The sequence below is a fragment of the Phacochoerus africanus genome, chromosome 1 (assembly GCF_016906955.1).
Source record: "Phacochoerus africanus isolate WHEZ1 chromosome 1, ROS_Pafr_v1, whole genome shotgun sequence".
In the NCBI taxonomy this organism is placed as follows: Eukaryota; Metazoa; Chordata; class Mammalia; order Artiodactyla; family Suidae; genus Phacochoerus; species Phacochoerus africanus.
Genome location: NC_062544.1, coordinates 272157545 through 272184156, shown reverse-complemented (window position 1 = coordinate 272184156; position 26612 = coordinate 272157545). Strand labels below are relative to the sequence as shown.

The 26612-nt window shown below is 38.7% G+C and overlaps 1 long non-coding RNA gene and 1 pseudogene across 2 annotated transcripts; both read left to right on the top strand.

Annotated features, from left to right (window-relative positions):
• On the top strand, window positions 1-26365 carry LOC125135256 (uncharacterized). 2 transcript variants are annotated; one of them, XR_007136925.1, is made up of 5 exons: window positions 1-99; window positions 5837-5950; window positions 7591-7656; window positions 11652-11805; window positions 26232-26365. It is a non-coding gene; the product is annotated as an uncharacterized LOC125135256 (long non-coding RNA). The 2 variants fall into 2 exon arrangements; XR_007136926.1 differs by lacking the exon at window positions 1-99 and adding an exon at window positions 5542-5614.
• Window positions 21481-21587, top strand: LOC125114571 (uncharacterized; annotated as a pseudogene).
• Window positions 26366-26612: the final 247 nt, after the last annotated feature.

Genomic DNA, 26612 nt, shown 5'->3' with positions numbered 1-26612 from the left:
TCATATGATTACAATGGTCCCTCCTTCATAATCTGGATAAGCCCCCTATTTTAAAATCAACCGATGAGTAAGCTTAGTTCCATCTCCAATGTCACAGCGGTACGTAGACTGGTATTTTATTGAATAACTAGGGTACCAGAATCCTGGAAGGATGTGTTTAGAATTCTGCCTGCCTAAGTGTTTTTACTTATACCTTTGTTCTGGGTCGTTTTCTGTATTTGCCATTTTATTTTACAAATATAAAGGCTAAACAATCATTGAGGCATGCAAATTGGCACCTTCTTGTGATATTAGAAGGATGCTTACCAAAGACGTTTACCTTTCTTTAGGGAAAAAACCTCCAAAAAACAAAAAAATATATATTTTTTCTTATCTGAAATAATTTGTACTTTCACCTTGTCTGAGAATAGTAAAAAATGTAGGTATTAAAACTAAATTCTGGAATTTGCTTTTATTACTGTAGGTAACACTAAAATATTTGCAATAAAAGATTATGCCTTAATAAAACTTATAACTTGGAGTTCTTAAGCATGGTTTAACAGTGCATTCTTTATAGTGCGTTCTGGAAACATAGGATATGACTGCTTGAATCCATTTTGGCAGGAGCTTTTATAAAAGCTGATAACAGGTTTTCCTGCCATTTTATAAATTACCTTTTGGTATATTTGTCATTGCATTTTTTTGCTAACTTAATTGATGGTATATCAGAGTTGATCTATATTGGGGTGGGCAAACTTCCTTTAAAAAGGACAGATAGTAAACACTTCCAGTTTTGTAGGCCATATCACCTCTGTTGCATATATTTTATCCTGTCCTTATAGTGTAAAGGAACATAGATGATATAAAAATTAATGGGCATAGCTGGATTTGACCATGAGCCATAATTGGCAAAGCCCTGATCTATACATGCAAATATTTATTTTCTTAATGTGTGTGTGTGTTCAGTACTTTGCTAGTAAGATATTTTCACTGTATGCCTTTGTATGAGTATATCATACAAAATCAAAATGGAGCCAGCCACAAAAATCTCTATTCTTCTTTAGTTGTAGAATAAAGATTTCAGTCTTAGAATTAGTTTTTCAAGTTTGTGTAATGTGCATATCCGGATTTTTCTCTGAGCTTTGATAATAAAAGTTATAGTTGTATCAACCTTCTTATTCATTTGTCCATTCAATGAATATCCATTGAGCACCTGCTAATATGCCAGGCACTATTCTAGCTGGTGGAGTGAAGCGATTAACCAAAGTCCCCGTCATTACTGTTCACTATTCTAGTTGACCTACTGTGGATGATGTCAGGAGTCCAGGATATAATAAGCTTTTTCTAATAGTTTCTCCCCGACTTGCAGTAGAGCAGTATATGAATATGTGTGTTAATGCACTTTTACTGTTAGATTTGAATACTGTTTGCATATATTTCCCTGACTGTGTTCAATTACAGTTGAAAAATCTGACTCTATGTTGTATGTTTAATGTATTTTGTTTCAGATTTTCACTGGAGCATGCTAGGAGTCAAATTTATTTTGCAAAATTTTACTGTGTAAAACCCACCAAAGGCCTTTATTGTCTTTAAGTTGTATTGTGTGGTTTGAGAGATGCTGGTTTCCTTGGACATATTGCTGTGATTGAAACCCAGCCTAAGTTGAAGAATCAAGGGTTGCTAGTTAAACATGTGGACAGTTTAACTTGAGCTTCATCAATTCATCGTAGCCAATACTCACTTTTCTTTGAAATTTAATTTTTACCTAGTAACATATTCATTTTTGGTTGTAAAGGAATTTATTTTTCTTATCTGGGGAAGAGAAAAAGTTCACTAAAACCCCCCAATACTTTTAATAACTCTATCATTAAAATAAAAAGTCAAACTTGAATGAGAACTTATGCTAAGTGCCAAAGAGTTAGGCATTTACTTTTTCTGTATGTTGTGGTGAGAACCTCCATCCTTAAGCCTTTCCTGGCATCTAACTGAGTGCATACCCTGTGTTCTTCATCCATATTATTTCTCACGTCCTTTTACACGAGTTAACATGCATAGGTCTAAATTAAAAAAAATGTTGAGCTACAGCTTTTCTCCTCAATCACATTTACAATATATCTATATATCATTTAAAGATATGGCTTGAGAAACTTTATTTTAAGATCTGAAAAAAGCAAGTTATTCGGTAGCACTAGTTTCTACTCTGTTCAATTTTGTGGATGTGTCCATGTTTGTGTGCACACAGCATTTTCTTTCTTTCTTAAAAAATATTACATAAACACATAAAAATGTGAACACAAGTTTGTAGAATTCCTGGAGCTCCTCCATAAAACCCTATGGTCCTATAGAATCAATCTGAGAAATTTGATCCATCAGTCCTTTCTTTCTTTTGACTATGCCCATGGCATGCCAAAGTTCCCAGGCCAGAGACTGACCCTGTGCCACAGCAGCCAGCTGAGCGGTAGCAGTGACAACGCTGGATCCATAACTTTCTGCTCCGCCAAGTAACTCCCAATCTCTTTATTTTCTGCATGAGGAAAGTGAAGCTAAAGAGATTGTGTGTCTAATGTGGCAGCCTTGAAATCAGACCCAGAGAGCCTACCCCTGGTGCAGTGCCTCCTCTATTGCTATGGCCTGATTTTGTGTCAATAGGTGTTACAATCTCTGCAGTTTATACTCCACATTTGGTATGTGCCAGTTCGTTATCTTTACCTTTTGTGGTGGTCGCATAGACTGCTGGCAGTGTATCCATGGTGGCATGTGGCCTTATGTGAGAGTGGACCCACTCCAGAAGCAGCTTCTACATGCCTTTTTGTCCTATATTCTTTTCATTAACCACAGATACTTTGTGAGTTAGCACATTGATTCTAAATTTGGGTTTCCACTGCTGAATCTTGCATTTGTTCATTAGCATGATGGATGTAAAAATAGGCTTTAGATCTCACAGATGAAATTAAACATATTTTGAACATATGGATTGGCTTCCACTCTTTTGAACAAACTGTAAGTCTCCTTGGAGGTCTGCATGAGTCTTTTGGGGATGACTGTCATTTTCTGATTCCCTAATTAGTTCTCAGTCCAAATGTTGGTTTAGGAGGACTTCTGGCTGCATGGTGCCTTCAAGGCATAGAATCCTGCCTCCAAAATTTTGCTGAGTCTGCTTCTAGTGAGCGTTTCATGGTATGACCACTAAAAGGGCTTTATCCCATGTGTTAAACAAGTTGTATAAACCCTTTTATGCTTTCTTATTGATAAGTATTCACTAATAAATGTCTGTTTATGTGAAGGAATATGGACTGAGATTTGTTTTCATTAAAATCTCATAGCCAGGCCTGGAGAGTAGCAAACGCTTGCTGGCTCAACCTTCTTTAGTGGCCAAGACTCTAATAAGAGTGCAGGACCAAACTGGCTTAGGTAAGATCGCAATTGCAGACGATATCTAAATTTGAGAGTCAGTAGATTCTTACATCTTCTGCTCCTTTAGTGTATGTGTGTGTGTGTGTGTGTGTGTGTGTGTGTGTGTGTGTGAGTGTGTGTGTATGTGTATTTCCCTCTTCCCTTTACCATAGCCTTTTGCTTAAGTTACAAAAAATTGGGAGTTACTGCTCTGGCTCTTTGTGACTTTCTGGAGAATGACTGATTTTGTTGTCCTTCAACTTCGTTCCCTTCCTGGTACTATTGTTTTTGGAACACAAAGGATCATGACCAGTCAGGCCCCCAGCACCCTTACTTGTAGAACTGACCCAGATCCACGGGTACTTAGTCATTAGGTTGAGGAGGGAAGTTGACCCAGGGACTTAGAGCTCAGGTGAATTATTGGTCAACTGGAGCTTCCAGGTATTGTGGGCTGAATTGTATTCTGGCAAAATTCATATGTTAGTGTCATAATCCTTAGTACCTCAGAATGTGAATGTTTAGGAGATAAGGTCTTTAAAGAGGTAATTGAATTAAAATGAGGTCTGGATGTGGGCACTAATCCAATATGAACGATGTTCTTACAAGAAGAGGAGATGAGGACACAGACAATTACAGAGGGAAGACACAGGGAGAAGACAGTCATCAATGAGCCAAGGAGAGAGGTCTCAGAAGAAACCGACCCTTAGGACACACTGATCTTGGACTTTCAGCCTCCAGAACTGTCAGACAGTACTTTCCTTCCTTCCTTCCAGTGTGGGATCTGAGCCACGTCTGCAACCTACACCACAGCTCACAGCAGTGCCGGATCCCTGACCTACTGAGTAAGGCCAGGGATTGATCCCACATTCTCATGGATACTAGTAGAATTTGTTTCTGCTGCTCCACAACGGGAAGTCCTGAGACTGTATTTTTAACAGAAATGTAACATTCTGTATTATTTTTTTCTCCTTTCTGTAGGTGAGGAAAGCTACCTTTGGCTCCAAGTTAAAAACACATGTTCCAACACCATAGGAACTCCCAAGACAGTAATTTTCTTTTTCTTTTTCTATTGTTATCTCTCCAACACAATTTTTTTTTTCCCACTGTACAGCATGGTGACCCAGTTACACATACATGTGTTCATTCTTTTTTCTCCCATTATCATGCTCCATCATAAGTAACTAGACATAGTTCTCAGTGCTACACAGCAGGATCTCATTGCTAATCCATTCCAAAGGCAATTGTTTGCATCCACTAACCCCAAGCTCCCAATCCACTCCACTTCCTCTCCCTCCCCTCCAGGCAACCACAAGCCTATTCTCCAAGTCCATGATTTTCTTTTCTGTGGAAAGTTTCATTTGTTTTTTTTTTGTCTTTTGTTGTTGTTGTTATTATTGTTGTTGTTGTTGTTGTTGCTATTTCTTGGGCCGCTCCCACGGCACACGGAGGTTCCCAGGCTAGGGGTCAAATCGGAGCTGTAGCCACCGGCCTACGCCAGAGCCACAGCAACGCGCGGGATCCAAGCCGCGTCTGCAACCTACACCACAGCTCACGGCAATGCCGGATTGTTAACCCACTGAGCAAGGGCAGGGACCGAACCCGCAACCTCAAGGTTCCTAGTCGGACCCGTCAACCACTGCGCCACGACGGGAACTCCTCATTTGTGATATCATATGGCATTTGTCTTTCTTTTTCTGACTTACTTCACTCCGTGTGAGAGTCTCTGGTTCCTTCCATGTTGCCGCAAATGGCATTATTACCATGCAGGAGGCATAATTCTCCCAGACCTCAAGCAATATTACAAAGCCACAGTCATCAAGACAGTGTGGTACTGATACCAAAGCAGACATACAAACAAATGGAACAGAATAGAGAACTCAGAAATAAACCTAGACACCTATGGTCAATTAATCTTTGACAAAGGAGGCAAGAACACGAAATGGGAAAAAGTCTATTCAACAATCATTGCTGGGAAACCTGGACAGCTACATGCAAATTAATGAAACTAGAACATACCCTCATACCATGCACAAAAATAAACTCAAAATGGCTGAAAGACCTAAATATGAGACAGTGAATTTCTAATGTTTAAGTCACACAGTCTGTGGTATTTTGTTGTGGCCGTCCTAGAAAATGAATGCATTGGGTCATTTTGTTTCAGATGCTACCTCCTTGACTCCTCTCCTTTATCTGTGGCTGCAGCTTTGGCCCTGACTCTGCAATCACACGCACTGCAACTGAGGTTAGCATATCAGGGGATGTACTTTACAGCATTTCATTTTGCATTGGGATAAGTTCCAGGAGGCAGTGTACTGCCCAGCTGGTCCTGCAGGAGGAGCTGGTTTTGGAGGATAAAGCACCTTAGACTCATAAATGAGAAACTTCCTGCAGCGGCTCCAGGCCCTGCAAGGAATTGCTAACAGAGATGTAACCTTCTGGATTATTTTTATTCTCCTCTCTGCAGGTGAGCAAAACTCCCTTTGGCTCCAATTAAAAAGATGTGCTCCAACACCACAGGGACTAAGATGAATTTTCAACTTTCCTGCTCTTGGTCCCCAGAGATGGACTTACATCCAAGGTTTGTGCCTTTCCCAGCTCCCAGCTAGATTATCCGTGCCTAAAATCCACACTATCTAGTGGAAAGAAAGCCATGAATAAACCCTGAATTGATCTCAAGATGGGAGGAGAAAATTATATCTACTTCCTTTAAAAGGCATCATCAATCCTAATAGTCTTAACGTCATGTCCAGAGCAAAGCTGAATTGTGTCAGGTCTGTTTCAATCGTGTAGTATTTGTGTTCAACCTGCGCTCTGTCCATTGTCAATGATAGATGACCTACCCCCACCACTGACAATCTTTTTGGCTGTCACTTTGGGTATTCAAGACACTTAAAAATAGTTAAATAAATCATGGGTTTTCCAAAAGATGGACACTGGGATGGGATGAATCAGACTGTGGTCTGCCTGACATAATTTGTGCATCTGCCAACTTGGGACCTGTCAGTTTTCCATCTGGAACATCAAATTTAAAAGAACTATATTGTTTATGGCAGTAAAACTACTGTTTAACATCTGTGAATCTTGTCTATAAAACTGGAATAACCACCTGCTCTATCTTTTTACTTGTGCTAGACATAGAGAAACAGCCAGTTGTTTCGAAGCACTTGGTAAATGGAATAAAATCACACACGGAGTGTGAGCTTCCTATAGTTTATCCATGCAGCCAAGCTCCTAGGGCCCTACGTTGTTAGTGAATCATTCCAAGTTACTGGGTCTAGTAAAGAATTCTCAGGTGCTACTATTGTATATGCAATGGATGGTTAGCAGGGACCTGCTGTAAAGCATAAGGAACTCTACCCCACATTCTGTGATAACCTATATGGGAAAAGAATCTGAAAAAGTGATTCTCTGAGTTAGACTGACTCCCTCTACCGTCTAGCTCCTTATTAATCCACCTGGAATTTTTTTTAGTTCTTTTCATCACCAGATTTTAATCACTTGAGAATTCTTTGCTTTTTAACATATTACTGGTTCCCTCATTAATTAAAGAGTTACATAGGGAGTTCCTGTGATGGCTAAGTGCGTTAAGAACCCGACATAGCATCCATGAAGTTTTGGGTTTGATCCCTGGCCTCATGCAGTGGGTTAAGTTGCTACAGATGCAGCTCTGATCCAGATCCGGTGTTTCTGTGGCTATGGTGTAGGCCTCAGCTGCAGCTCCAAGTCAACCCCTAGCCTGGGAACTTTCATATGTCATGTGCTTAAAAAAAAAAAAAAGACATCTTAACATCTTTGGTACTTTTTTTTTTTTTTTTTTAAGGGCCACACCTGCAGCATATAGAATTTCCTAGGCTAGGGGTTGAATTGGAGCTACAGCTGCCAGCCTGCACCACAACCACAGCAACACCAGATCTGAGCCGCATCTGCAACCTATGCCACAGCTCACAGCAACACCATATCCTTAACCCACTGAGTGAGGCCAGGTATGGAACCCGAATTCTCATGGACACTATGTCAGGTTCTTAACCCACAGAGCCACAACAGGAACTCCTTAAATTTTTTAAAAAAAGTTGTATCGAAGTATAGCTGATTTACAATATTTTGATAATTTCTGCTCTATGACAAAGTGATTCAGTTATACATGTACACATATCCATTCTTTTTCAGAGGGGCCAGTCTAACTCAAAGAATCATTTTTTTTTTCTTTCTTGGAGTTAGGCTCCTGTGAATCCTACACAGCCGAGACTGCTGACCAGAGCACTCATTCAAGTTATCTGAGTGGGGGTAAGTCTAATGAATGTGTTCAAGTCTTGAAAGACATTAGCAATTATCATGCAAGAGACACGTTAGCATTTTCACTTTTTTCCCCCTTATCCAGTTTTTTTTTTTTTTTTAAAGTGATATGACTGGTTTGTCTTTAAGCTAAGTCTTTGAGTTAGGACTGGTGCTAAGGATACCAATGTGTCTTGAATGCATTTTGGGGTGAGGATGTGGAAGTAAATCTACTTACAACAACACAAGAGAAATAGTGCCAGACAAGTGTCTGAGTGGAGAAAAGGGTAACTAACGAAGGATCTGACATAAACTGTTGGTGAAACACCTGGATGATCTTTACTTTTTCTTCTTTTCTTTTATCCTCACTGTCTTCTCCCCCTTCACCCCTGCTTCTTCCCCCCTCCCCCCTCCCCCTCCTCCCCTCCCCCTCCATCTCCCCCTTCACCGCCTCCTAACTCTTTGCCTTTATTGTGTGGAAGGAGGCATAAGAAAGCCAGGGTCGACTGGTTACGAAGGAATTAGCCTTGTTTGCTTATTTGAATCAGGAAGTGTAAGATTAAGGGAACAGCTGAGACTTAGCACACATCTGTGAGGGAAGCTTTGGGTTTTAATTTCTTTCATAAAACAAACAGGGAGAAATAGAAAGAGAGAGCCAAGGAGAGAAAAAACCCGAAAACCAAAAAACAAAAGGGCACCTGGGTGCCTTGAACTGTATGGGGCCCTGGGCAACCTGCCAATGCGGCATAACTCAACACCACTGGTCTTTAAATATTTGCCCCATATTTATTTCAGAGGAGGGGCTGACTGCTGTTTGGGGAATGACAGAAGGGGAAGGCTGCCTTGCGCCAGAGACCCCTCTCTTCTCCATTGTTAGGGAGATTCATCTCTGGTCCCAAACTTGTTTGTTAGGGGAATTCAGCTCCCAAATAACAACTCTTGGGGGCTTTTGAACAGGTACGTAGGTCTATTGGGAATGCACCTAGAGTCTTCTTGGCCAATGACTTAAAATTCATCTAAATGTATGCAATCCTCCCCCTTGGAAAATGTTATGACAAATGCTGTTTCCTCTATATGCTTAAATTTCTAGTGAAAATTTAGTGTCTCAGCAATTTATAGCATCTCCTATAGATTGGTACATGGGGTGCTTGTTAATGTGAGGCAGAAGGTGGGAGGCAGCCAGAGGAAGAGACTTCATGGAAGATTGACTTAATAAAAGGAAGTCCCAAATGACCTAAATTTTGTTTTCAAGAGGGAAAGAGGACTAGAGAAATGTTTCAAATGTAACAGTAGTCAGAACGGTAATAGTTTGAGCTTCTGCTTCTACCTTAAGTGTTTACTTTGCAAGAGGAAGACTACTCTCTCAAGTTTGTGCTCTGCTATTTGAAAAAAAAATACACCTTGAAAAATGGATATTACTGCTTGTATGATCGATGGACCCAGCATTATTATGGCCCACTGTAGAATGAATAAGTCACAGACTTGAGCAATTTTCTGCTTTCCAATGAAATGATAGAAAAGGCCTTCTCTTGGCTTAGAGATTTTGCAAATACTCTGCCTTAGAGTACTGAGGCAGGATTTATGTGTGACATTAAAAGCAATATTTTTGGAGAGTGAAAATGATTCAGAGGATTATGTTTATGATGGTGGAAGCAACCATCACATGTAATTAAAGAAGTTGAGTGTCCTAGTGACTAAGGGCATAAATGAGATTTATGAAATGACAATATCCTTGGCATGGCTGTACCAAAAAAAAAAAACGTCGCCTTTTGCGAAATAGCATTAAGGACTCTGAGTCTTCTAAGGACATTGTAAACAGTGGGTAATTTACCTTCCACCCCCACTGCTGGTCATCTAGATGGCATTTACCATCACAGCCTTCCAGGCTGGGAAATAATTTCATCTAATCCCATAAATTGTGGATTTCATATAGACTGAAGACAGAGTTAGTCTTCGTTTACTTCTAGGGATGGGCATCTGCAGGGGGCTCTTCCTTTTCCAGTAGCCAGAAAGAGTGTTCTGCAAAACAAGGAAGCCTGCAAAGTGAGGAAGGGTGCTACAATTCACCCAGCACCTTCCACTCCTAATTAGGGCTCAGTTTTTGGCTGGAATTCTCAGGTCGGACCTACTTGGACCTTTACTCTTCCTCCCTCTAGCCCTCTCTTTCCCTTTCACCACTGCGTGTTGTCATTTCCTTCCAAGATGTGACTAATTGTTCCCACATTTGGTTGGCCCCCTCAAAGGGCAAAGGTGAAGCACAGGAGAAATATATGAATGATGTCCAAGACCCAGGCAGGCGGTAGTCTCTGAGGTCTGAGTCTCTTCACTAGGTTCCACCTTTGTCCATGTGATGCTTCCCCCTCCTCCACAGTGAGGTGCCCCCACAAGTCCCCAAAGTTCAGAGAGAAGCTCAGATGCAAATCTCAACCCGTTAACTTACTGCTTTTTTTTCTTTTTCAGGCTGCACCTGTGACATCTGGAAGTTCCCAGGCTAGGGGTCGAATCAGAGTTGCAGCTGAGGCCTATGTCACAGCCATGGCAGTGCTGAATCTGAGCTGCATCTGTGACCTATGCCACAGCTCACAGCAATGCTGGATCCTTAACCCACTGACAGAGGCCAGGGATTGAACCCATATCCTCATGGATACTAGTTGGATTCTTAACCTGCTGAGACACAAAGGGAACTTCTTAATTCACTTTCTAACAAGACAGATCTTTTATCAAACTTCTTGGGCCCACTAGCTTAGTAGAAAGAGTACTGCCATTTAAAATATCATCTTCCATGAATCTTGGGGTGGTAGAGGTGGTCTGTATTTGAGGAATTTTTCATGAGTAGTTTTATTGATTAGGGAGAAATCATATTCTTATGGCATGAAGATAGTAGACAGCAGCAAGAAAGGAAAATACTTGGAAGTTTTAAAAGGTGTCCCACATGGCTAGAATGCTTGGTTGAGTGGGGGAATAAATGTTGCTCTAGGTTTTTATTTCATTTTAACAAAATAATTTTTAAAAACCACGTGGGACAGAGTTGTTGGCCTCAGACTTTTTGCACATTTAGATGGCAGGCACTGTTTCTCAAGACTATAAATTCTGTATTCAGTTTAAGAAAGTGTATTTTTGATTGAGGTTAACACAGTATTTAAGTTAATGGAAAACATGCTTCCATTGCAGAGTATTTCCACCAGAATTGCTGGATTCTGTACAACAATCTGTTTCTATTTTGAAAAAAAAAAAAGTGGTGATGCTGTATGACCTAAATATTCCTTTTATTTTTATTTATTTTTTTCTTATTTCACTCTTCTATATTCATGTGCTTTCTCCTTCATGTATATTCAAATAAATGACATAGCATGAATTTAGGTGACAATGTTTCCTAGTTCTATATATTCTTAATGTTTCTGAGAAAAGGTATTTTGCTTACAGTCTACGCTTCATTTCAGTATGGAGAGCATGAGTTCCCACTAATATTCCTCAAATGACATTGGAATTGGGAAGAGAGAAGAGATCTCTAAAGTGACTCTTAAACCCTGTATGATATAACCTTTTGCTGAGTAACAATCCACCCCAATAGGCATTGGCTCAAAACAGCCATCATTTTTGTGGCACACATGTGATTTTCAAGTGGAGGTTGGTTGATCTGGCTGGTCTTGGCTAGGTTTAACCTGACTGGGCTTGGGTTCTGCCTTGGGCTTAGTCTGTCAATGAGTGTTATTTCTGAGGCCCAGTCTGGAGAGGTAGCAGCTACTGGTGGATGCTCTTCTCAGGGTGGAATTCAGGTGGGAAAACAGGAACATAACTCAAACTTGGAACTGACACTCTGTTACTTACACACCACTGTCCCAAGTGGATCACATGACTAAGTCCTACATCAACAAGGTGTGGAAATTTAGCAGGAGGAGCTGCCAAGTCAAGAGGTGGGAGTGGGGAAACATGGAGAGGAGAAGAATGGGGAGTCAACAATTAAGTCCATCAGTGACCACGACTCAGTTATTTTTTTTTTTCTGCAGGCAGGGATGTTGTCATTGTGTTATTCTCCCTTCTCCACTGGGGCTGCAAGAAATAAGAGGGAGGCCATTGCTCCCAATTGTGACCTGCTCTGATCTCCAGGCACAGCTTTCTAGCAATTCTCAAAGTTTGGTGTATGGTATGATTGCTGACGAGGTTGGTAACAGTTCCGATCCTAAGTTCTGTTTTTGAATTTGTTAAATCATAGCACTGTGGGAGAGCCATGCCATTTGTATTTTTGACACGTTCCTCAGTGATTTTGATGCACTTTGATTTTTGAGACTCATGTCATCAGAATCAGGTTATTTGAAGCGGTCCTCCTGGGTCTTGAACTTGATGGCACAGTTTGGCAAGTGTGATACATTTCATAATTGTTCAGCAACACCACATCCTCTGCACAAAAGATGATTAATTCCTTGTTCCAAAGTTGTTGGATGTAGTTATAATATTGATCTTGGCCAACAGGATGTGAGAAGCTATGACAGACTTCCTGTTGAAGTACGATTTTACCTTTGTTTTTATTGTTAGACTTTATCTCATTCCCTCTGCCTGAGAAGTTATACCAGGTAATTATAGGTGCACCAGCCAGTGAAGGATGTTGTACATCCCAGAAAGAGGAGACCAGATGCACAGCCTGGAACATAGTCAATGCACCTGCTTCATGTGTGAAAAATAACTTTTAGTTGTTATAAGTCAATGAGACCTGGGGATTGTCTCTTACACAGCATTATTGCACCAAAAACTGACAAATACAGCCATTAACTGAACAAGGCAAACAAGGCAAATATTAAATTGGGAAAAAAAATAGGGTTCAAATTCCTTTTCATACACTGTGCTCTGATTTCTAGATGCCTTTTGGAGACTTATTTGAGGCTATCTGAAGTGTTTGTTTTCTGACTTAACCTATGTGAAAATGTTAGAGAAGGAAGAAATTGGCTTATAACACTCTCAGGATTGGTCTTGATTGTGAATTTTCTCCCTGAGGGCCTCTATGTACTTTCCAGATAGAGTAGGAGCTTTTGCATTTTTGTTTTTTATTTCATCAGCAATAATATGACATCTAATAATAAATATTAGTACATGCCAACTGCCATCCCGGGTTCTTTCCATGCATTAATTCATTTAACTCTGCCAACAACTCTGTGAGGTAGAGACTATTATTATCCTCATTTCATGGATGAAAAGCTGGGCTCACACTGGCCACACAGCCAGACAACATGGTACTGGGAAGTCTGACTTCAGAAGCTATTCTCTTGACCATTCTGTTGTTGCCTCCAGAATAAGTTTTAAACACATTTTATTTCTCTTTATTTAACACAACACTAATTGTCCTCCTAGAAAAGCAAGTTAAAATAGAAAGATTTCGGACCTCAACAGTAAAATGTGTGTACAACACATCTTTGAGAGAATAAGTATCTGTTGCAATATTTGTTCTTTATCCCCCTGCCCCCTGTTTTGGTCTAGAATGTTTTTTTTTTTTCTTTCCATTTTTGAATTCCCTCATCAGAGAAATAGAAATTATGGCTTTTCATTTCATTTTGACCTAGAAAACTGAAGGCAGATTATAGAATTTCTAGCAAAGCATTTCATTAGAATAAAAATTCAACAAAGAACACATTTTTACATATTCCATGAGTTCATGGCAATGAGATTCAACTTGCACAGGGTAAAGTCACAATTTAAAAACTATGTAAAATAATGCATCTATTTATTTAGGACCTACTCAGAGGCATTTTCCAGATATTAGCTTTACTTCAAATAATAAACCTGCAGAGAAATTATGATGGTCTTCTTTTATGGGTAAGGAGGTTGAATCTTTACAAAACCACACAGCTACATGATAGAACAACAGTGGAGATGGATTTTTATGACTCCAAGTTCTGTTGTTTGGCCTTCACACCTCATCACTTCTCTTAGTTTGAAGAAAAAAAAAATGTAAACCCTTAAATTCCTGCATAAAACTAGTTTCCCCTATTTATTTTCATAATATAAAAATCTCTGAAATGGATTGAGATTTCAGCCTCTTTTCTACATAGCACTGTTCAATTGATTGGATAAGTACTAGGAAATATAATCTCTCCTGAATATGCCCTACTGTTAGATGAATGGTTAAAGAAAGTTCCAGTGTAGCAAGAGAGCTCTCATTCCTAAGAAGCTGCTCTGCTTTTTTACTGCCTTTTAAATTTTTGTCCCAGCCTGGGCAAATCTTTTCTAAATTGGTGGGATGATCTGTCCTTTGCTTCTTTGAATGGTTAAGTAGAGGGAGGATTCTTAACTATTTCCTCTGCATCTTTACATTTCAAGTCTCAGTTCAACACAATATAAAGCAGTGGTTTGATCTGCAAAGTCCTTCTTAAATCTATTTACTTATCACACTCACTCCTTATAGGAAGACAATATCCCTAGAAGAGGATGTTTTTGTGTTTCCATGTCAGATTCTCCAAAGACAAATATTAGCAACCTTAGTTCTTTTTCTGGTATTAAGAATACAGTCAAAATTGTTTGAATAATCAGTTGTTTTAAAGAATCTTGAAATTATCCTCTGAGGCAAATAGAACAGTTAAACATAAAAAATACATTCTGTAATTTTCTCACCAAAATTGCACTTTTTCCTAAGTATTTAAAAAAGATAGGTGGAAGACTGAGTAAGAAGAAATTGATTTCCAGTGTGTTTCCATTCAAATCTCAGACAAATGGAAACAAATTAAAAAACCCAGGGACACTGGGGAACAACATGGGTGTACAAATGCTCCAGAAAACCAGGTTCATTAAGATGTGTATATATAGAGAAAGATATTTATTATAATAAGGAATTGAATCACATGATTATGGAGGCTGGCAAGTCCAAACCTACAGAGTGTTGTGGGTAGGCTGCTGATCCAGTAGAGCTGATGATCCATTTTGAGTTCAAGGCAGTCAGTATGCAGAAGAATCAGGAAGAGCTGTTGTTGCAAACAAAATCCAAAAGCAGTCTGATGAGAAATTTTTTCTTGCTATGCAGAGGTGGGGTGGGGTGGGAGTTTTGGAGGGTACAGTGTTGGGTGGTGGGTGGGTGTCATGCAGGGAACCAGTCTTTTTTTAATTCAGGCCTTCAACTGGTTGGATGAGGCCCACCCACACTAAGGAGAACAATCCGCTTTACTCAAAATCCATTGATTTAATCTCATCTAAAACATCCTCATAGAAACATCTAGAATAATGTTCAGGTCAAATGTCTGGTCACCCCATGGCCCAGCCAAGTAGCCACATTAAATTAATCATCTCAGTGGACGTAAAGAGGGTCCAGTTCTTCCTTCTTACTGTCTCAGGTTAAGGAATCTCAGTGAGCTCAGAAGACATACTAAAATATTATTGCAGGAGATAACTGAAGAATTGTTTAAAATGACTGATTTACTTATTGAGAGGGCAAGCATCTTTCAGAAGAGGAAAATTTAGAATTAAGCATAGACTTTTTTTTTTTTTTGCCATTTCTTGGGCCACTCCTGCAGCATAGGGAGGTTCCCAGGCTAGGGGTCTAATTGGAGCTGTAGCCACCGGCCTACACCAGAGCCACAGCAACCCGGGATCCGTGCCAGCTCTGCAACCTACACTACAGCTCATGGCAACGCCGGATTCTTAACCCACTGAGCAAGGGCAGGGATGGAACCCTCAACCTCATGGTTCCTAGTCGGATTCGGGAACTCCACGACGGCGCCACGACGAGAACTCCAGCATAGACATATTTAATGAAGCAGATCTACAGCATGTATGGCATTTGAGAATACTCTGTAACAGTTGTTTATAATTATTTACAATAGTTAAGAGAATTTGATCTATTTATCAGTCCAGATAGGCATAGTTATACTATGAAAACAAATAACTCCCAAATCATAGAGTCTTAGGCGTTTTCTCCTTCGCATGCTGTATGTTCCTCAAGGATAGGTAGGAAAATATGCTTTGAAAAATGTTTAGCTTATTTTTTTCCAGTTTCGTTGAGCTAAATTGACACATAACATTTTGTCAGTTTAAGGTGTACAATGTGCTGATGTGAAACAACTATACTGTAAAATGAGTATAATGATAAGGTTAGTTACCACCCTCATCACCTCCCATGATAACCACGTTTTTGTGGTAAGACTTCTTAAGATTTTCTTTCTTTGGAACTTTCAAGTGTAAATTTCAGTGTTATTAACGATAGCCCCCATGCTGTATATTAGATCCCCAGAAATTATTCACCTTTAAAACTGGAAGCTTGTACCCTTTGACCAACATCTCCCCACTTCTCCCACCCTCTTTGGCCCCATGCAATCACCATTCTACTCTATGTCTATGAGTTTAGTCCCCTCTTTTTTTTTTTTTTTAAGATTACATATATAAAAGAGAGCATGCAGTATTTGTCTTTTGTTTTAAAAAGCTGGATAGAAAATTTTATTGGCTCATAATTTATTGGCCCAAACAAGTCACATGACCAAGTCTAATGTCACTGGACAGGGGAGCACATTCTTACTGTGAATCTGGAAGGAAGAAATGTGGATTATGCTTATTATCCTTAATATCTAATCAGCCATTACAATAGCATTGAGTGAGAATTGTAATCCCCCCCCCCCCAGTTTTATTGAGAAATAATTGGCATATGAGACTGTATAAGTTTGAGGTATACAGCGTGATGACTTGATTTACAGGAATATGATTACTATAATAGATTTAGTTAACATCCACTCTCTCATGTTGATAGAATGAAAAGAAAGGAAAAAAAAAATCTTCTTGTGATGAGAACTCCTAGAATCGACTCTTTTCAAAAAAATTTTTTCATTAAGTTGATTTACAATGTTGTGCCAATTTCTGCTGTATAGCAAAGTGACTCAGGTATGCATATATATAAATTCTTTTTTTATGTATTTTTTCCCATCATGGTCTATCCCAGGAGACTGGATACAATTCCTTGTGCTACACAGTAGGTCCTTGCTGTTTTTTCATTCTAAATGTAAGAATCTACTCTTTTACAAGCTTTCTTATCTATCAGCCAGCAGTATTAACTATAATCATCATATTGTATGTCACATACCTCGTACTTATTCATATTATAACTGAAAATTTACACATTTTGACCACCTTCCTCCAATTCCTCCCTCTCTCTCCTGTCCTCTGGCCTCTGGTAACTACAAATCTATTCTCTTTAAAAGAGACTTTTAAAAGAGACTTTAAAAGAGACTTTTTTATTTTAATGATTTTTATTTTTTTCCATTATAGCTGGTTTATAGTGTTCTGTCAATTTTCTACTGTACAGCAGGGTGACTCAGTCACTGTATCTGGTCACTTATGATGGAGCATGATAACATGAGACTTTTTTTTTTTTTAGTTATAAATGAAGTAATAAGATTTGTTATCTTGCCTTTTTTTTTGTTTTTTTGGTCTTTTTGGGGCCGCACTTGTGGCATACTGAAGTTCACAAGCTAGGGGTCGAATTGGAGCTATAGCCCCCAGCCTACACTACAGCCATAGCAACACAGGATCCAAGCTGCATCTGTGACCTATACCACAGCTCATGGCAATTCCAGATCCTTAATCCACTGAGCGAGGCTAGGGATCGAACCCGCATCCTCATGGATACTAGTTGGGTTCATTACTGCTGAGCCATGACAGGAACTCCCTAGATGGAATAATAAGCTTTGTATGTTGAATTTAAAGTTTAAGAAGGAATTAAGCTTATTAAGTTATTTTATTCTAATAAGTAAATATTAATTTTTAAAATTAGACTTTGGGGTAAAAGCTACCCTTTTTGGGTATTGAAATCTTCCATTCCATATCAGTAAGTGCTATTATATCTAAAGGCCTACTTTATTTTCCTCTCTGAAAATTTAAACTTGTGGAATGACTGTTATTAGAGACTTAAGCATGATTGAGGCCTACTACAAATATAGAGCATAATAGAGGAAGACCTGAAGATCCAGTCTGCTGGGTTTCTAACAGAGAGGTTATCTTTTCGCCTTAGCTTACATAAATAACTTTTTTTTTTTTTTTGGTCTTTTTGCCATTTCTTGGGCCGCTCCCATGGCATGTAGAGGTTCCCAGGCTAGGGGTCTAATCAGCGCTGTAGCCACCGGCCTACACCAGAGCCACAGCAACGCGGGATCTGCGCCAGCTCTGCAACCTACACTACAGCTCATGGCAAAGCCTGATCCTTAACCCACTGAGCAAGGACAGGGATTGAACCCGCAACCTCATGGTTCCTAGTCGGATTCGTTAACCACTGAACCACAATGGGAACTCCAGCTTACATAAGTAACTTTAAAAAAGACTAATTTTAAAACAAAAATGATACTTTCAATACTCTCTAATGTCCCTCTTTTACAAGTATAAACTGCAGTGCAGGTAAAGTTGATGTAGATAATGTAGGTAAAGTCCTTAGTTGAATTGGATGGAAGTAGCAAAGGAAGAGAAATTCTGTATTTGATGGAACCCATTGTTTATAGCTCCTTTAAAATGTGGGCCTATGTAGTGATTTACTTCTGATGAGTAAGAGCAAGTAAGATACTCAAAAACATATGACACAATTTATACAATGTGTGTACATATATTTATTTATGGCTTCATCTGCACCACAAGAGAAATTTTAATGGCTTTGCAAAGACCGCAAATCTTTTGCATAGAAGTCAAAGTGTCTCCTCCATGTGGCTTAGGAATATGTGTAAAGCTTCCACATGGGAAGAAAGATTTTCTGATACTCAAGCAAATCAAGGATCAACCATCAAAGAGCCTACTGAAAAGTTTGGCAAGTATCACAAAACTTTGAATTCCAGTTTTAATGTCTTCATATTTTATTTTACAGTACACTTTGTCATTTTGTAATAGGGCCGTGCAGAAGTTTCTGTCAAAGACCATGGGATTTAATATATAATTACACTATATGTACAATGCGTACCTGTATGTGTGTGTACGTGTTGGAGTTTATCTCAGTTTGCTTCCAGTTTACATACCCTACTTGATGTCTCAGTGATTGACTGTTGCTCTGACAGTTAAAGAGGTAACAACTCTCTCGAAGTAGGTTCCACATCCTCAGAATGACAATTATGTATTTGGTTTATACAGTTTATTTCTCCCAAAGTGTTCATTTTAAATTAACTCCACATTGAAGTGAGTGATCCTCCTAGTGACCAGCAGTGCTAGGTTAGGCTGACTTTGTCTTGACGTCATCAGTGACAATAACCCAGAAAAGAGAAAAGAAAGTGAGAGCATGAACAGAATGCCTCACATAACAAGTCCACATTGCATTCAAATTTGGGTTATCACATAAGGTCGAGCTAGGCTGTTCTTTCTCATGGGCCATGTGATGCGATACTTGAGGTCCCTCTATTCCCCCAGATCCCCTTTCGTCTGCGTGCTGCCCTGCAGAAGTCCCAAACCATGGCCACAGGCTAGATTTGGCCCATTGAAATGTTTCATTTGGCTTACACAATGTTTAAAACTTCTTTGAGCCAACATTTTGAAATTGGAAGCTTTCACATAAAAATCCAGATTTCTGGCATCTCGCAGAAAATTAGGAGATCTGGGAGCTGGCCTCATATTACCACATCGCGGTCTCTGGCTGGCTGGGCAGCCACTGCCCCCTTTGGATGGGCATGTGTTCTCCATGGTCTCCACTAATTTCTGCTGCTTCACCAGACTGATGGTATCAGTCCCCACTTACTGCACTCACTCTGTTTCTCTTTTAGCAGAAAATGTTTCTCTCCACTGGTATATTTATAAAAAGTGTGTAAAAATACGGCAATATTTAATTTTTTTTTTTTGTGGATTCTCTCCTCTTCTCTCTCATCCATTGAGGGCTAATTTCTCTCTGCTACCATTCAGTGGAATTGAAACAAAGATTTAAGAAACTGTTGATCGTACTGAAAAGTCCTCAGAAGCATGTTTGCTGGTCTGCTTTTTCTCCCAGAGACCAGTCAGGATTGGGCTTGGGGAAAGTAAGAGAGAAGGGGAGAAGAGAGAAGCAAATAGGATGGTGTGCCAGTTTCAACTCTCAGCTTGGAAATGATGCTCTATTTTAAAAAGACTTAGTGGCAGACATTCACAAATCAATCCAAAAAATAGCAATGGGGGTACAATACCCAATCTCATTTTATGGAGCTTCTCGAAATCTTTTTACCAAACCAGTTAAAGGAAGACAACATACAGTACAATTTTACACTAACAAACATCCAGAAATCCTAGACAATATAACCACTAACCAAATCTAACAATATAGTACATGATGACTAAGTTTTTTATATTCCAACTTCTGGCATTTTTGAAAATGTCTTGGACAATGACGGAGGAGCTAAAAAAACTAGAAAACTAGAAATGAGCAAAGGCTGCAAAAATAGATATTAACATCCTGAAATTAAAACAAATAGTTTGTGGAGTTCCCGTCGTGGCACAGGGGAGACGAATCCGACTAGGAACCATAAGGTTGTGGGTTCGATCCCTGGCCTTGCTCAGTGGGTTAAGGATCCAGCATTGTCGTGAGCTGTGGTGTAGGTCGCAGATGCAGCTCGGATGCAGCATTGCTGTGGCTGTAGTGTAGGCTGGCAGCTGTAGTTCCCATTGGACCCCTAGCCTGGGAACTTCCATATGCCAAGTGTGTGGCCCTAAAAAGACAAAAAGACAAAAAAAAAACCCCCAAAACACAAAAAAACCTTAATAGTTTGTGAACATGATGGATTGATGAGCTCGATGATCAATTTGGGACAAAATACTCCAACAGATTAATTAAAAGATATCTTTTGACCCTTCGCAAAACTGGAAGTGCTTGCTACAAGTGATTGTGAATTCACTTAGAACAAGGCCTTTAAAATTTCCCCAATTCCTTTGTTTAATAAAACATCTAGGTTGAATAAAATGTTACAGATATTCCAGCCTGTTACGGTACAGAGATAATACTTTTGTGGATAAAAAAGAAAAATGAGGTCTGGATGATAACATATTTAGGAGAACTTGTGAATCTTTGAATGCTAGGTTGCACCTGCAAAGGGAAATCAGTATCTGTTTTTTAAAAAGTTCTTTTGTATCATTTTAAAAATTAGATTCAACATATTAGCGACCTCATATGATATGTCTTACTCTCTCTTACTTCACTTAGTATGATAATTTCTAGGTCTATCGATGTCATTGCAAATGGTAATATTTCATTCTTTTTGTTTGTTTTGTTTTTTTAGGGCTGCACCCTTGGCATATGTGAATTCCCAGGTTAAGGGCTGAGTTGGAGCTGCAGCTGTGGCCTATACCATAGCCACAGCAATGCCAAATCAGAGCTGCCTCTGAGACCTATGCTGCAGCTTGGGCAACAATGGATCCTTAACCCACTGAGCAAGGCTGAGGCTCAAAACTGCATCCTCATAGATACTAGTTGGGTTCTTACCTTCTGAGTCACAATGGGAACTCTGATATTTTGTTCTTTTTTGTGGCTAATATTCCATTGTAAATGTGTACCACATATTCTTTATCCAATCTAATCAGTATCTTTGAATGTCAGAGAGACTGCGGTTATATGCACAAGGTATTTGAGACTCTGCCTACTCAATATTGTAGATGTGCTTAGGAAACACTGGAGTTACCATGGATTTTAGAGGTTTAACCAACACATTGGATGAAAAAATTGAGATTCCCAGATCAGGTTAAGATAAAGAACCGGGCTTAACAAGATGAAATATAATAGCTTAAAGTAAAGCATTACAATGATTTTCAAACCAACTGAACAATTATAGAATAGATAAGATATGCCTCAACATTGATTTCTATGGAAAGCCCTGAAGGATTTTGTCAATCATGAATTCATGACAAGTCAATGACGTAACAGGTCTGCTTAAAACCTAATTCATCACTTCTCGGCCTTTTGGCTAAGACCAAGTGTAGCATCTGTTCTTATCAGTTTAATATCTGATAAATCCTCTATCCAAAACAGACTTATGGTAAAGGGAATAGTTCAGGGGGGCAGGATGGACTGCGGGTTTAGGATTGGCCTATGTATACTCTGATATATGGAATGACTGGCCAACAAAGACCTCCTGTGTAGCACAGGGAACTTTGCTGAATATTTTGTGGTTATATGGGAAAAGAATCTGAAAAATAATGCTTGTGCATATATGTATCACTGAATCAAATCACTTTTTTGTACAGCAGAAATCATCACAATATTGTAAATCAACTATACTTCAATAAAACCTTAAAAATGAAAAAGAAAGAAAAAAACTCTAATTCAACTTCAGTTTTCAGAGATAGGTAGCCACAGTGACAAGGAGATGACCCATGGAGTAATAATAGCCCACTAACCAGAGCTCACCTCATGCATCACGTTTCATTTGGATGCCACACTTGGAAGATGATATTGTTAAGCTGAAACTTTTTCAAGGAAAGAAATACAAAATAAAGAAGGCATTTGGAACCCAAATAATATTAAGAAAAATTATATGCGTTTAGCTTAGAGGGTAGAAGAAGTAGCATTGTTTTGGGACTTCTTATCAAACAGATATCACTTAGAGAAGTCTTTTTTGCTAGTTTTCCAAGAGATCAAATTAGAAACAATGGGAGATTGATATATATGTCTTTTCTATGGATGGAAAAGTTTGCAGCCATTAGAAATGTCCAAAAAATGAAAGGCATACTATAGGAGAAACTGTGATTTCTAAATGATTGGGCTAATATTATTTTTCTCATAAGTCCTGCTCTTTTAGTGTTAGAGGAAAACACTGTACTAAGATTAGGTGAGATGTGTTGATACAATTTATATTTTTGGAACCTTGAATTTTTTGAATCATAATTTTAAGCATCTTACACTTTCTAGGATTCTCGCATACATAGCACACCCAGCAAGAAATGGCTTGTTTAACTCAAAGAACTACTGTTCAGAAAGTCCATGCCTCCATCTATTCAAAATCGGAGGTATTTGAAGAGCTACTTTAATTCACTTAACATTTTGTGTTAGCCTCAGTATGCATATTACACAGTCACTAGCCCTAGGGCAAAAAACTGTTTCCATCCAACTCTATCTAGGAAGTTTGGCTTAAGATCACGTCATTTATGGTTAAAAAAGATCGTTGTTGTCCTAAGTAATTTTTTGTGGTTGGCAGCCTTAAAAGTTGGGATTGCTGGCTGCCGTTTGATATTATATCATAAGTATGGATGAGTTGCAGTACAAACATTGAAAAACCTTCAGTATGCTTTGTCCAAATAAAAGAATAAGCATCCAAGTTATGAAGAGATGCATCTCAAGCACTCTGACTTCCACAACGTTTTTTTCCCTCCGGTTATAATTTTTCATGATGTTGTAGCCTGCCAGTGTCAACAAATTTGTGTTTTCTGGTAGGATAATTGAGTTGAGATTTTTCTCCTCTGACATTAAGTCAATAGCATTAAGTTACAAACCTATGGGTTAGATCTTTGTAGTAGGGAAAGCTGATTCCTCTCTGAAGTCACCTCTGGCATAATATAGGTACAACAGCACTGCTGCCTTTTTGAGTAAACAATTTCCTAATATATGAGAGCCAATCTTGTCACTTGCATATAATTCAGATCTTTAGCCTTTCCTTTTCTTAGATTTTGCTGCCAAATCTGGATGGTTTAATCACACTTTTCTGTATTTTTATATAGAGACTGTCTAACCAGGAATAAGAAATTGATCATTTAGTTTTGGAAACTTCATCAAATGTTTCTTTTAGAAAGTTTCTGCAATATGAAACCATATACACACTTGGATATAAAAACAATTTAGTATAGTGTTGAGCATCAGGAAAAGTCATCAGCAAGAAATGTTTACTCATCCATGTCACTTAAAGTAAGTATTGCTAAAAGTTAATACTTGCTGAGCACTTATGAGCTAGACATTTCATGTGGCTAATGTATTAGTTGTAGAAGATGGCTTTTCTAATTTTTCAGTTGGGGAAGTTAAGGCTCTGAGAGGTATGTAATTTATTAGCGGTCACACAATGGCCAAATAGGAGAGCCAGTGTTTGAACCTAGATCTTTCTTAAACAGAAGTCCTTGTTTTACATTATATCCGCTTTGTATTTTTAAAGGACTGACGGTGAGGTGGAGCTTTTGTTGAATGATTAGAATGTCATTGGCTCTATGAAGCATAGTTGCATTAGTTTAGATGGAGGCATGACATCTTTGTTTTCACTGGGAAGTTTAAGATGGTTGTACTACTAGGATGGGGGCTGAATTAATGAGCCAACAAGGGTATTGTATGGATTTTGCTCAGTGGGTTGTTTTAACTTGGTGTCATTACCAACAGCCCTTTTTAAGGCAGTAAACCACATTACCTTGAATCCCCTTCCCTGCATAATCCTGGATTAGAATTTGCCAATAAGAGAAACTTGAGTGACATTTGGAAGGTAGGCGTGAAGTACAACTTTATTTTTTTCTTTCGGCTCATGTGCGACATATGGAAGTTTCCAGGTTAGGGGTTGAATCAGAGCTGCAGCTGCCAGCCCACGCCACAGCCACAGCAAGGCAGGATCCAAGCTGCTTCTGCAAACTACACCAGCTCTCATGGCAATGCCAGATCCTTAACCCACTGAGTGAGGCCAGGGATCGAACCCACAGCCTCATGGTTAGTAGTCAGGTTCATTATCATTGAGCCACAATGGGAACTCCTAGAAGTACAACATATTCACTGGGAAAGTCCTGATGGTGAGATGCAGCTGGTGTCTAGAACTTACCACAAGCTTCCATTTAATGGTTCTGGCACTTTTTTGGACCTCTTCGGACTGTGATTTCTCCAGGTTGTGGCAGAGGAAGTGGTTTCCAGACCTCTCCACGGAGTCCCACTTCATGGTTTTAGCAGCTTCTCAAACTTCCTAGGAATTAATGACTTTTTCCCGGCTCTGGTTGAGAGATATTCCAGCCACCATCCTTTGAAAACTTCAATGCTGCATCTTTTTATATTTGTGTCATCTTAATTTCTACATTCCATCCATTTTTCCTGTAATGCTGATGTTGACTCTGTTTTCCTGACCAAAGCCAGATTGGTAAATAAAATGTGACTTTTTGGAGTTTCCTGGTGGCCTAGCGGTTAAGGACTCAGCAATTCACTGCTGTGTCTGGGGTTACTGCTATGGCTCTGGTTTGATCCCTGGCCCGGGAACATTCGCATGCTATAGGCACAGCCAAAAAAAGTGACTTTTCATATATTTAAGTAGATTGTAATGATACTCTAATTTTCCATATTGATTTAGGAATGAGCAGGAAGATAGGATAAGTACAAATGAGAAATTGAAAGGAATCTAAAGCTTAGAAGAATCTAAGTTGAAAAAAATCCGACTAATTGTAATTTTTCCTTAATGATAGTACATATTTCATACCATGGATATATTTGTCAGTTTTATTTTATTCAGGAAACATTCTTTGAGTTGTCACTATGTAAAACCCTCAGCTGGGTGTGGTGGGAAATCCATAAAGAGCAAATACTTTTTGGGAACTTACTATGAGTCAGATGCATAGATTTTTCAGTTCACACCACAACCTCATCAAGTAGCTGTTATCTTTATCTTACAGATGGCAACGTCATGCCTAGAGGGAATAAATGAGCTGTCAGAGCTCACAAGGTAGTTTAAATACCTGGGCTACTATTCTGATCTGTCTGGTTTCAGATCTCTACTGGCTTCAGATCATCTGTTGGTCTGAGCTGCTTCCTGTCCACAAAGAATTTTTAATTCAGTTGAGATCGATTTGGAAAACATAACATATTCCCTACCCTCTTTGATGAATTCAAATAGATTATTTTAAAAACAACTTAGGGTCAGATTCACTTTTTCCTTATTTATAGCACATTTTTATGCATTTAGGCACTATCGTGGATACAAGAAATTGCGTCTAGCCAAACATTTTTTATTCGTTCATTTTCCTCCCTGTGCTGGTTTATCAAAAAAAGAAAACCAAATGAAGAACTTATTGTACTCACTGAAATTGGTGGAAAATAGAGGAGACAAATAGAGGAAGGCAAGGGACCTAGTATTTCCCAATGTAAAACATTTTGACACAGTATTGCAGTAGGAAAAAAATAAGATATTTATAAGATATTTCCCTACATATTAAGCCTAAAATGTACTTTGGGGACACGTAATTTTTCTGTAACAGATCTATTTATTGATCAAAATTCTTTGGCAAATTTTTGAATTCAAAGTGAATTAGCTTCCAGGTGAGTTCAGTAAACTCTATGAATGCATATTTATAAAATATATAAATAAAATAATAAAATTTTGGGCAAGTACATTATCTTTTACATTCCTGGGCCAAGTAGATAATGAAGTAAGCAGCTGGAAATTGCCTTTTATATTCAGCATTTCATATCCTTTGCATACAGAATTCTAGACTGCCAAACTTGTGTTTTCAGAAACCTACAGTAATTCTGTCGCAAAGAACATCTAACCTGTCATCATAATGTACAGTATCACCTTTCTAAAATTGGGCACTTTATGCTAAAACTATGAATTGCAAGCAGACTTCATTTCCTTGTCCCATTAAGTCTGAACCTGTAGCAAGGTTTTAGTTTGGATAGCCCTGGGATTCTAGGAAAATAGAAGGTTAAGAGAAGTATGTTAAAAAGTGTATATTGTATTCCTTCTAAACAGGTGGAAGGAGGTCCTGAAAAGTTCTACTTGAGAGAACATCTCTTCAGAAACCATTCCTATTCTTTCCTTGACTTGGTGTGAAAGAGATAGCTTCATGAGTAATCTATGCGTCCATCAACCCATCAACAGATGAATAGATGAAGAAGATATGATATCATAAATATGATATATAATATACATAAAATGGAAAAAAATATATACATAAAATGGAAAATGGAATACTACTAAGCCATAAAGACCAAATTTTGCCATTTGCAGCAATATGGATGACCTTGCAGGGTATTTTGCTAAGTGAAACAAGTCAGACAGAAAGAGCAAATACTGTGTGATATCACTTATATGTGGAATCTAAAAAAATACAGCAAACTAGTCAATGAAACA